Here is a 13,660-nt window from a genome sequence, read left to right on the forward strand (position 1 = left end):
CCAAAGGAAAAGCCCAAGGCTGGTTTTATAGTCCATCTCCCCCTCCCGTCTCCTGTTGATCTCAGCTCGCCACGCTGAGGGCTCGTGGACAAGCGTGCACGCCGCGTGATCAACGCTCCCATTGGCCGCCGCGGCCTTGTTTACATCGCCACCGGCCAATCGCCGCGCCGACCGCGGAGCGTGGACACGGTGTGTAAGATGCGCCGGGAAGCTGCGAAGGGAGGGGAGGAGTGGAGGAGAGAGCGAAGGGGGAGCGGGCCAAGGAGAGGCGAGGAAGGGAGGCGCCGTGAGCCAATCAGAGGTAAGAGGGCGGGGCTTAATGTTCCTTACGGCAGGGAGGAGACGGGCGGAGGCGGGGGGTTTTGGTGACTGGGTCGGTGTGCCACGGGCATATGGCACCCCCCCATTCCTGCTCTAGTCCCACAGCCCCGCCTAGCCTTCCCTGGGGGACATATGGACGGTCCCACCGCACCCCAGCACTAACCCCCCCCCACACCGATCCTGGAGGGTATCGATTGCATGTCCCCCCATATCTGCCCCCATACTAACCATATGGGGGGTCAATTCCACAGACCCCGCCCCATCTCACACTAACCATGAGAGGGGCAATTCACATCTCCCCTCCACACACACTGAGCATGGGGAGGGTCAATTCCATATTGCCCCCAACACTGGACCCCACGGACCATGGCAGTTCCTTAACCCACCACTGACTATGGGGGTCCATTCAACAATTTCCATGACAACTCCCCCACCCCAGTGACCATGGAGGGAGTGAATTCTGCTGCCCTTCAGCAACATCCCCTACTGGCTATGAGGGGCACTTCTACAAGCCCCCTAAAAACTGATCCGGGGGGGCGTCTCTTGCTAGATCTCCCCTCACACTGTGGAGGGGAAGTGGCACAATCTGCCAGGAGCTCCCCACATGATGGCCCCCAGGGAGCAATTCATCAGCCCCTTCCTCCAGACTGGCTTGGGGGCAATCCCACTTTCCGCTGATCACCTATTTCACATACTGACTGCAAAGCTTTGTAGCCCCCAGCAAACCAACACTACAGACCCTAATGGGTGGGTGGTGGGGACAGATCTCAGCCTCTCCTAACCCATCTATTGATTACGCGTGGGGGTTACTCCTCTACCACATTCCCTCATTTCCCAAAGAGCCCCTCCTGCAGTTCCAAAATGTGTTAGCCCTCCCCCCCTCCCCCAGCCCCCTGATCCCCATTGATTATACAGAGGATATCACTATACACAGACTTCCCCTCAGGAAAAAATCATCCTTGCGTAACCGTACTGAGAACGTTTAAGAGTTGCAAGAATTCTGCCCCCTCCTCTGACTGTCTTAAAAGAACTCTCTATGTGCAATGCCAGGCTGACTGCTCGTCATACGGGAAATGGGAACGGAATGAAAAATAGGACACCAAACTTATTTTTCAGTGGCTTGATGTCACATCTTGTAGCCTTCGTGACAAGTTTTGCCTTGGGATCACAGCATCTAGTCCTTTGCCGAGGGGGATTGTTGAAAAACAGGTTTATTATCTGGTCCAGTGCGGGCTCCTTGAAGAATTTGTGTTGTGAGATATTAGACATCAAATAAGCAGTGCCCCCACGTTCCCTCCTATTGACCACATGGGCAGGGAGCAGCTTGAATCCCCCACCAAGCATTTAAGGTGGGGAGCAGTGAATTATTGTACAAAACCACTCCCTGACTCTTCTGGGTATATTTTAATACAGCATCTCCCAAATTCTCCTTTATTTTTCCAGCACTGGTTAGCTACTTCCCTCATGGAGATGGTTTATCTGGGAGAGCTCTCTCCCAGTGTTGGTGCTGTGACCACACTACTGAGCGTTAAACTTAGAAATGTAGACAACCCTACATAGTTTAGGGAGACAGTAAAGCAGTCCCTGGTATCAAAAAGGTAGAGACACACTGCTCTAAATCAATACAATCTTCACCCAGAAAAAGCTGTGAACAATGTCATTAATCAGCTGAAAAATGATTTTGTAATGGTCATGAGAAGAGGGAAATCAGAGACTCTCTTTTCCTTTTGTTTCTAGAACCTCTGCCCCTCAACTGGGAAAAGGGTTAGTCAACTCCTTTCACTCTCCTTCACCCTTGAAATGGAAACTGGGCTGTATTTGTGTTTGTAGCAACGAAGCCCATGTACATGCTCAGCCTGGAATTTGGCTTGTGTATCCCCACTCCGTATCAATAGTTCTTCATGTGGTAGGATATAAAGCGATCACCTGCTGGGCGGAAGAAAGAATTTCCTTGCTCTGAAAGAGCAATGGGGCCAAGGGGCACCTGGCTGCCTGGGCGTGCAATGCAGGAGCTGCTCCTTTTCCATGAACATCTGCTACCAGCTAGTACTGGACATTGGATACTAATTTAGGCATACTATTAGTCTAGTCCTACGTGGTAGGTGGAGGGATACTGGACATTATTGTTGGGTCTAACTTGGCAGGAGCTGGAATATCAAATTAGTTGGACCACTGGTCCAGTCCAGTGTGGCAGAAGATGGGATACTGGACTCGCTGGACCATTGATTTTTTGTGAATGTAGTTCTTTATCAGAACATCTAGTGTCCCTCTAAAAGCAGCGTTAAATCCTGCCTCTCTGGTTCCCTTCAGTGTATGTATCTCCTAAAGGATTATGTTTTCTCCAGCTGTACTGCCCAGCCTGTACAGAGCTGCAGTCCATTGCTGTTTTCTCTCAGCTGGTGATAACACACATTCCATGGATGTCCCAGAACATTTCTCTCTGGGCCAGGCAGCCAGCCAGAGCTGTGGTCCAAGGCACATTCCAAATACTGAATCCTTTTCTCCCTGCCAAACTACTTTTGGTCTTTGCCTCCCTGACTTGTATTTGGCTGAAAATGTCACACTCCTATCCATATTTCTTCTAATTTTTCTATCCATAGGCAGAATAAATTTTGTTATGTGCACTGAGGCATGTGTGGATATGTACCACTAATAGCAACATATGCTGCCAGCTGTGGGCACTCTGCTTATTACCTGGGTGGCACCTGAATCTCTCCAGGGTGGCTACCAAGTGCTCACCTTACAGGGAACCCTGACTCCTATCCTGCCAGTGGACAGCTAGCTGTGATGTCCTCAGGAGAGCGCTAGATTAAGAGTAAAACTTCTAGGGCAACAAACCAGGTTTGATGGCAGCAGAATTTGGACATGCTTGGTTATGTTCGTAGAACAAAATCTTTAGTTTGTCACGTCAAGGCGAAGGAGAAAATGCCAAAGAGATGGGCACCACTGAACTCTTATCTCCCTCTGCCTGACCCCTTCTGTGACTCTCAAAGGAGTTCCTTTAGGGCTTGTCTGCTCTGGGCTGTGCCACCCTGGCCTGGTTTCAAACACAATTCAGGCTATCCCAGCTCAGACACAGCAGTGAGGGTCACAAACTGTGTTTAAATCAAATGTAGGCTATTTAGATGTACCCTTAGAATCCATCTTCTAGTCTTGATTCCTTTTGCCCCTAGGTGATGTGAATTTCCACTGTACCAAGGATCTGATGCACAAGAGAGGGTTGCTAAGGAACTTCATCTCCTGGCCTAAATTAAACCAGAGTAACAAAAAGTTCTACTTCTGTCACATGATAGGAATCACTCATTCCAGCATGACCCTTGTTGCTTGCTCATCCATACCACATAACACCAGTCTCTGAGGGGTGCTGCTTGCAGGCTGTTGCTGCCATGCGCAAAACTCCAGGGAGTTGTTTACACAAGAAGTACTTTGGCCATATATGGTTTCCTTCCAAAAGTACAGAGACACAAACTATTCACAATGGCCATAGAACAAGGGACTTGACTGTCACGCAAAGGATCTGCTGTTACGCTGCCCCCTCCCACAATGTTGTTGCAAAAGTAATTTCCGCTGGTGGGGTTGGGAGCTGATTAATAGGGGGCTGTGGTTTGAAAGTCTTACCTGATTGCATCACATGCATAAGCATCTCTTTGCCACCTGAACACTGAGGGATCTACTGCTTCTGAATGGCTACTCCTATCACTTGCTTTGCTCCTTTTTTCTGTATCTGATCCAGGTTCTCTGTTTTCATCACCCAAATCCTTCAAGGATCACTGTCCAGTGGAAATGCTCTTCTGCAATAATAGGATAAAGCAGAGGTACCCAAAGTGGAGGGGGGGGGGTAAAATTTCATAAGGGGTCCTGAGACCCATCCATCTTATCCACCTCATTAAAAAGTGTACTATGCTGGTGTTTTTACATAGGTGTATTTACATTTCTATAGTAACAAATAAAGTTGTACATTCCACAGGCTAATTTTCTTATATGTGCCAAAAGAGTTTTTTTTTTATATGAACATAACTGAAATTTCCATCAGTTTGGATTACATTAGACGGGGGAATGGGGGCTGAATGATCCGAGATGGGGGCTGCGGTTGACCACTCCATTTCTCAGGCCCAACAGAACTTTCTAATTGCAGGGATGAAAAGTGAGGCCCATTGTAAAAAGTTTGCTCACCCCGGGGATAAAGGATCATGGGCTGCCTAGGTTCAATACTGAGCAGAGAAGGGATCTATGCAGCTTGAATTTCCTAGGTCCCAATTCAGTTCCTAGCACAGATTAGGTGTCTTTGTCACACCTCCTTTCGAAAGATTGCCTTGCTGCTTATTAATTTGGTGAATAGATTTCAACCTTGCTGCCACACAATAGAACCCCTCTCTCCTTCATTTTCCCCAGCAGCACAGGGTAAGTGCTTGCACCGATACAATTTGGACGTTCTAGATTGCAAGCTCCTGGCGTGAATGCAATTGACAAACCCTTTCTAGTGGATGGATTTGTGAGTCAATTGGTGCTTCTTTTCCAAATCCTTCCCATGTAGGGGTTTTCTGATGAATTATGTATGAGCCAGAAACTCATTACACATAAGTGGCCCGTGACTGGGATGTCATCCAACTGTGTTATGCAAAAAGAGATGTCATTTTAGAGTCTGAGAAAGGTCACATCACCCCTATCCATAAGAAGCAGTGAGAAATAGCTCCTGGAGAGATGGCTATGTTCTCTTTGTTTGGCTAGTAGAGACTGACCTCTTCTGGTATGACACCACATGATTCTAGGTTGAAAAGAGGCAGCATCAGCCTACTTACCAGCTGGCAGTTGTGCCTCACCTTGTTGTTGTGGTTTTTTAACCTTATTGACCAATTACTTTGTGAAACCAACCCAGTGGGCCAGCTCTGCTTTTGGCAGCAGTTGCACTGCATTCTCCTATTAAATAATAATGAAAGAAGAAGCTCTTATATACCAGAAGGAGGACTGATGGGCAAGAGCCCTCCTTTTCCTCAGCACTGGGTCTGTTATTTGTAAGACCTGCAAAGAAGAACCAAACCACATGTAGCTGGAGGCAGCAGGGGAGAGTTGACACCACATCTCTTCCATAACCCAGGTTACCAGGAGCAAATCAAAACCCTCTTCCTTCCTCACTGGTTTCCTGTAGAATAGTGAGTCTAATTCAAGACTTCAGACCTTGATTTGGGGGGTTACTCAGTGGCCCCAAAATATTTAAAAGAGACTAAATGATCTGAGATGGGGCCTGCGGTTGACCACTCCATTTCTCAGGCCCAGCAGAACTTTCTACCATCAGGGTAAAGCTCAGCTGTGCAGGAAATGGCATTTCCCAGCGGCTGGTCCCAGCCTGTGAAACGAACTCCCACAGGCAAAGTTCCCTCTAAGCTGTGCACTTGTGTGGCCACCCAAGAGAGAGTCAGGTGCTGGCCCGCCGATTAGCAGAGTGCTGGCAGCTTGGTTTGTGTTTCTCCTGGTGGTGCACATTCGCCTCGGACGACATCACAAGGTTTATTCTGCGCATGCATGGTAAAAAATCTGCACATTAATGGAAAGGATTAGAGGGAACATTGCTCATGGGGATGAAGGATCACCACACTCCTCCTCACCTTCTGCTCCAATTGCACGGTGTTCTCATTCAATCTGCCTTTGCTACCCTAAACTTAGAGCCATGTGGCCGTAAAAACCCAATAACAGCTCCCTTCTCCCTCCCCCACCAAGAAAACCAGCCGCCAAAAAGAAACCCTCCCAAAACCACTCCATTGCAGACACAATTCTCCCACCGGGTTGAAGAGAGAGGAGAGAACAGATTGCACAGGACAGGTGTTAGTCACGCTCCTTCCCGCATGACTGCAAGGTGCTCAGATGCTATAGTGAAGAGTGTGATAAAACAGCCCCTCCAGAACAGAATAGAATCCACTGCTGGAGAGGACAGTCAGAGCTGGGCTTTGAGTATCCATGCTAGTGGATTTTGCTTGCAGCACGTTGGTGATTCCTCCCATGCTGCTCTGACAGCTAGTAGAGGAACCGAGGGTCAGGCATTATCTGTTCCAACCTGCTGCTGAAGGTGGTGATTGGGGTCAGATGAAGAACTTGTTTCTCTCCTGGACTTGGAGGTGAAATTTTCCCTCCTGTTCCCCTGCTGTGATATTGCATCAGTACTGCCAACCATCCAGCTAGGCAGACTGGTCCTGGGTGGTAGCTCTTTCTATCCATATATCTCCAGGTGCTTCACAACAGTAGATAAGCAGGATTATCCTCATTTTACAGAAGAGGAAACTGAGGCACAGAGAGGGACAGCATCTTAATCCACATCACATCACTAGACAAGCTGGGACTGAACCTCACAGCTTTCCATTTCTAATTCAGTGTCCTGCAGCCACACAGTCCAGTGTGTCTGTAGACAAGGTATTGATGGATTTGCATCACCAGGAGATCTGAATTGTACTGGGGGCCTTTGCTCCTGTGTCTGTTCTTTGTCCCCCGCAACCACGTCTCAGAGGTAATCAACAGGAGTTAATCACAGGAATATTTCTCCATTGTGCTGCCAATGCAAAATGCCAAAATTGGTGAAGGACACAGAGGTAGGGATGCATTATACTCCTACTTTGAGGCTAGGGCACCAGAGTGAAAAATGTATTGCTTTTTGTGTAGGCATTTCCTGAAGCTTTTGATAGGTGAACACATACTTTGGGGAGTGGTTCTCAACCAGCTGTACATGTATCCCTGAGGATATGCAGAAGTCTTCCGGGGGTGCATCAACTCAGCTAGGTATTTGTCTAATTTTACAACAGGCTAGATAAAAAGCACTAGCAAATTCAGCAAAGCTAACATTTCATACAGACAATGAGCAGTTTATGCTGCTTTATATGCCATACACTGAAATGTAAGTACAAGATTTATATTCCAACTGATTTTTTTTATATCATAGAAATCAGAAAGTCAGCAATTTTTCAGTAATAGTGTTCTCTAACACGTGTAGTTTTACATCTAATTTTTGTAAGCAAGTAGTTTTAGGAGAGGTAGATCTTGGGGTATGGAAAATTAGACTCCTGAAAGGGGTACAGTCTGGAAAAGTGGAAAGCCACTGTCTTAGGAAAAAGGAGCAAGATTGTGTATCAGCCCAGATTCCTTTTGTGCTGTTGACAGCTGGCCGTTATTTCTGAGTGTGTATGGACCTCTAGAGGCCTCTCGCAGAACAGCAGACAGCACTGAGCCACGGAAAGGATTTTACTCCTCTGCCTGTCCTGACTGATAGCTCAGAAGTGATTTTGCCCACTTTACGCCAAGGGGCCAGTATCATACTGCTACAACCACATTTAAACACAGTTGATGTGAGCAAATTTCTAAAACGCTGAGCAGTGTGGACAGGATTTATTTGTTAATGTCTTTAAACTCTGCATTGAGTATTATGGGATTCTAAGGAGGAAAATGGCTTTAAGAAATTGTGCATATCTGGTTTCAGATGACTGGGGTTTTTATGAGCTGTGGAGCAGCCGTGTGGCCTAGTAGTATAGTTTTGGAACTCAAGAGACCTGGATGCCATCTCCAGCTCTGCTACTTAGCCTGCTGGGGTGACCTTGAGTGTGTGACTTCACCTCTCTCTGCCTTAGCTTCTCTCTCTGTAAAAGCAGAATGGTGACAGTGATGAGGTATCTACCCCATGCTGGTATAAAAGGGATTAATGGGAGCTTAATTCCAGCACCTGAAAGATGGGCCAGGCTTGATTAAAGATGAGTCCCAGCTGGGAGGGGAGCCAAGTGGTTAGTTTGAAGAGTAGAGGTCTGCAGCAGAAGAGTGGGAAAAGTGCAGCAGCTACTTTCTAAATAGAGGGCAGAGAGCCAGGTGTGAGCTGTTAGGGAAGGCTGAAACTGGCTGAAGGTGGAATGGTTCAGAGAAGAAGTTGATCTCAAGAGATGTGCTCCGCTGAGGAGGACTCACAGACAGAGGAGCCTGGCATGTAGAACTTTGCTAGGGGCTGTCTCACTGGGGCTTTAAGGGGAGGCCTGGGGGCATAGCCAAGGGTGGGATTATCCTGGTAGATGCCCTAGGAGGCTTTTCTCAGTACAAGAGCCTGGAAAGGGGCAGGGGAGAAGTGCTACACTAAGAAGGAGTTTTAGGAGGCATCAGCAAAAAGTTGGCTGAAGCAGAGCTTGGCTGCCCAGGTTTCCTCACTAGCCATGGAATAAGGTGGCAGAATTTCTCCCTGAGGCCAGGTGGTGAGGACCCCACAGAACCTGCTGAGAAGGGTATAAGGCCAGCTGGGCCCAGAATCAGGACCTGAAGACCTGTCAAGGAATTATTATTTGGACGTTTTGGTTTCTTGGCTTTATTGGCACCTTGCAAGTGGTGGGACTAAATCATAACCTGGCCACAAGGCTGAGTCACAAGAAGAACTGGTCTTGTGACTGCTAGCAGGAGATGCTGGAGGAGAACCATCTAAGCCACATCCAGTAGGGAGGCGTGTATGCCAGTGGTGAGTACCTTCTTTTACAGTAATTTGCTGAAATATTTGGTGCTCTGCCCTTAGAAGAACCATGGAGATAAAAGCCAGGGGGTTAATTTTTCAATAGCTGACAGCGAAAGACCTCAGTATTCAGTTTTATCCTCCTGTGGTATTAGCTCAAGGTTATTGGTTTCCGGTGTACTTTTCAAACTGATTGTACCCTGCTCAATACTAGGGAAAACCTGGATGTGAATTCTGTATTTGGAAGCCTACCTCCAGTTAATAGCATGTGCTGTGGCATGGTTAACATAAGAATGACTATACTGGGTCAGACCAACGGTCCTTCTAGACAAGTGTGCTATCTTCTGACCAGTGGTCAGTGTCTGATGCCTCAGAGGGAGTGAACAGGTAGTCACGAAGGGATCCATGCTCAGTCACCCATCTCCAGCCTCTGACAGAGCCTAGGGACATGATCCCTACCCCTCCTGGCTAATCACTATTGATGGCTATAACCGCCAATCATCTGAAGAAATGGGTCTTGCCTATGAGAGGTCATGACTTAATACATTTGTTAGTCCTTAAACTGCTATTTGTTGTTTGTGAGGCTATAGGCTACCATGGCCACCCCGAGGGCATCCTCCATGAATTTATGTAATTCTTTTTTGAATCCTCTGGCGAGGAGTTCCACAGGTTAACTGTACAATGCATGAAGAAATATTTCCTTTTGTTTTTAAACCTGCTATCCATTAATTTCATGTGGTGATTCCTAGTTCTTCTGTTATAGGAACAAGTAAATAACTTTTCCTTATTCACTTTCTCTGTACCTGTCTTGATTTTATAGACCTCTATCGTATCTCCTCTGAAAAGTAGCTTCTCTGAGGCTGCATAATAGCTAGTGCTAATGGGAATTCCAGAAGGGCTGTTAAACCCCATGATTCAGGACTTAAGACAATTCGCAGTTTTTAGAGATCGGGAAGTGAATTGATTGGGGTGGGGGGCAGAGTGTTTACCTCCATTGCTGACCAGCGTTGGAATCAGGGATTTGGGGGGGTGGATGCAATTCAGTCAGATGCTTCCTGTGCTCCCACATATCGGGTGTCCTAAAACATAGGTTGCCTGAAGTTTGCAGCTACTTTGGAAAATGTTGGCGCATGCCCTGCCCCTACGCTGAGCTCAAGCTTGATCTAAGGCTGGCGTGGATGGCTCTCGTTCCTATCGGTGGGTTTTGCATCCAGGCTTCGGTGTGGCTTCTCACTGCAGAGTGAAATCTGCTGGCCATGGACAGGCCTCTTGTGCTTGGGTCTCGCTGTAGGAGCCTGGTGTTGCTTCTGTTGAAGACCTGATGTGAGCAGGCTGGATGAGAAATGTTCTCTGTAAGCTGAGTGCCTGTGGGGCCACGCAGCAGACTCCAGTGCCACCCCACTGATTAGCAGAGCTCTCGCAGCTAGGTTTTGTTTCTACTGGGGGCACACAGTTGTGTGCACTGAGGCACAAGACTTATTCCATACATGGATGGGGAAAAAAATCCACACATAGATGGAAAAGATTAGAGGGAACATTGCAGAAGAGTCCAGTTCCTCGCTTTCCTCCTCCCCAGGCTGGCTGATGTGGGGCAAAGGTGGGACTTACCCTGGTGCCTGATGCTTCAAAAGGGCCAGCTCCCAGCTGCTCTTGAAGGGCTGCCTGAGGAAGGTTATTCCCAGCCTTGCCCCTTCCACCTGAGCCACCCTCCCTCCCCTGCCTGGCCCAGGGCTGGAAGAGGCTGTCAGGCCCACTGTCCCTCCCCATTGGTCTGGTCTGGCAGCACTTAGCAATGCTTCTGCAGTATCTCTCCATCACACAGTTCCTCTCCTCTTTCCCTGCAAAACCCTGCTCTTGAAAGCTCTGACTTGTCCTGCTGGGCTATCAACCACAGCTGCTCCCATGACAGAGTGTTAAAGAAGGATGACTGAAACCACACACACACACACAGTCTTCTCTGTGCCTATACCAGGCCTAGCGCATTAGGGCCCTGCTGCCTGTCCCAGCTATTCTAACACAAATTGATACTAATAACTAACCAGATTTATCCTTCTCCCCACCACTCAGTCACTTGGATGCTGTAGTGTAGGCAAATGATAATTTCAGAACCTTCTGCTGCATTTTGGAGAGAGGGAGGATGCCTAACAGAGTGGATGAATGAGCGTCACCAGGGCTATGGCCACGCAGCCAAGTTATTTTGAGATCAAGCTGTTATGTCAAAATAACTGCTGTCAGCTGCACTATGCAAATGCTATTTTGAAATAAATTCAAAGTTGAAATCAGTAAACCTCCTTGCAGGAGGAACAGTGTCTATTCAAAATACCTATTTTGAAACAGGGGCTTCTATGATGCAGAATAGCACTTGTTTTGAAATAAGCAGGGAGCTATTTCAAAATACACGTGTGGGGTGCCCCTATTTCGCAATAGCTATTTTGGCATACCTATTCTGGAGTACCTTATTTTGAAATGAGGCTACTGTGTAGATGTACCCTAGGACACCCTTTGTTGTATGCTGGCAGGATGCATGGGCTGGTGGATTCTCTTGCTGCTCTGGGAGACACATTGTGACCTAGTGGTCAGGACTTCCAGGTTCAATATCAACAATGCTACTTGCTCCCTGGTTAGATTTAAGCCATTCATGTCGCCTCTACATGCCTTGGTGTGTGGTTTTTTCTTTTAAAACTTCTCCATGAAATGGGGTGAAATTTGCTCCCCTCTTACAGGTGTGCTGGGGGAGTTAAAATACACATGTACTGGGTGGTCACCCTACCCCGGGTGGAATAAGGGTTAAACCCAGCCCTGGAGCAATCAGGTGAGGGAAGGTAGCAGCCAATTTGGGCCCAACTGGGGCAATAGGAAGGTTAATGTATTTAACAAAAAACACTCCTGCTCAGGGGTGTATCGGTATCTACCAACTAATGTCACATTAACATTAGGGTGACCACCCGTCCCAGTTTTGGCAGGACAGTCCTGTATTTGGGATGCCGAGATGGTGTCCCTATTTATTTCATCAAAGGGACCAATTGCCCTGCATTTTCAGGTGGCTGCCACCCACTTCCCCCAGCTCCCCTGCAGTGGCACAGCTGCCCCCAGAGTCCCCCGCCTGGTGGAGCTGGACCCAGCCGCAGCTACCCCACCCCCAGCTTCCCTGGGTTCCCCTGCTACTGTGCGGCTGCCCCCCCAGCTCCTCTCAGCTGGGGAAGCAGACAGATGGACCCGTGCAACAGCGCAGCTGCTCCCTGGCTTCCACTGGCTCCTCCGCAGCAGCATGGCTGCCCCCCAGCTTCTCTCAGCTGAGGGAGCCAGGACCCAGAGCACCAGCATGGTGGCCCCACCGCTGGTGGAAGCTGGGTCTCCCAGATAGGATGACTGTCTGTCCCATTTTGGCCAGGCCGGTGGCATTCCCCTCGTCCCATATTTGGGTAGGGGAGATAAGGTCACCCTACCTAATGCACCATATATACGCATACACTCTCTCTCTCTCTCTCTCAGGGGTGTCCTTTTTTTAAAAGGGTCAAATATGGTAACCCTGGGCAGTGTGAACAGCAGCTGCTAAGTTCAGAAACACACTCTCATGCCTGCTGTGGAGCAGGAGGGGCCTGACTGCCCGGTAAGCTAGAGAGAGCACCTGAGTCAGCCTGGAGCTGGGGAAGGACCTGCAGAGCTGAGGAGCTCCACACTGAGGCCTTACTTTATGGCAGATGAGGGCTGCGAGGAAGCAGCAGGTCTGCCCCTTGCCAATGATGGGTGGCCATTTCAGACGGCATTTTCCCCCTGAGGCAGGGGCTAGATGACAACTGGCAGTAGGTCACTGAGGCAAGGTGGGCGTAGGGAGCTGGGTTTTCCTGGGAGGACCCTAGAGCATGGGGGTGCTTCTGAAGGGCAGTATTGCATGGAAAGGGTGCTGTGGGCTGGGGACCCAGGGCCTGAATTAGCGCAGAAGAAGCGACGGGTGAGACACCAGACAACAGGGGGCACTCCAGAGCTGAGGGAGCTAATTCTTGGCTAGACCAGCAGGAGGTGCCCTGCTGCTGAGTGAAGGAACCCTTACAATACACTGGGTGAATGATACTGTAGAAATGCAAAGTGCCCAAGGAAGAGATGATGGGTTGAGGTGATGTCCCGGAATGCCACTCCTCTGCCCGTCCTCAGTGAAGAGCAGCTCTGAGCTGGGGGATCATTGGCAGTTGTACTATATCTTGGAGAGTATTTTAGTGCTTTGATGGAAAGCTCACTGAAATTGAAGGGAACGCTTCCCCCTTCTCCCAATCAACCACAGTAACCTTTGAAACAGAGAGCAGTCAAGTAGCACTTTAGAGACTAGCAAAATAATTAATTTATTAGGTCATGGGCTTTCGTGGGACAGACCCACTTCTTCAGACCATAGCCAGACCAGAACAGGCTCAATATTTAAAGCACAGAGAATCAAAAACAGTAATCAAGGAGGTTCTCTGTGCCTTAAATATTGAGCCTGTTCTGGTCTGGCTATGGTCTGAAGAAGTGGGTCTGTCCCACGAAAGCCCATGACCTAATAATTTTGTTAGTCTTTAAAGTGCTACTTTTTTTGGTTTGTTTTTTGTTTCGATAGTATACAGACTAGCACAGCTCCCTCTGTTGCTTTGAAACAGAGCTATTTCTTATCAAAGAGTGACATCTGCTGGTTAAGTAACAGGCCAAGGACCAAGTTCCATCTGGGTGGGAATCGGCCACCATGGTGTACTGGAGTCTATTACAAAATGGCTCAACATAGAGCCAGACACCGGGCACTGGTGGACAAGTACTCTGTGCCATCAGGAAGTTTGACTGCCCTGTAGTTTGTGTGCCTCAGGCAGGGAGAGGATTACATAGTACTCAGAGGAGAGCCCACTGGGGGACAGC

Source organism: Carettochelys insculpta, chromosome 30 (assembly GCF_033958435.1).
Source record: "Carettochelys insculpta isolate YL-2023 chromosome 30, ASM3395843v1, whole genome shotgun sequence".
NCBI lineage: Eukaryota > Metazoa > Chordata > Testudines > Carettochelyidae > Carettochelys > Carettochelys insculpta.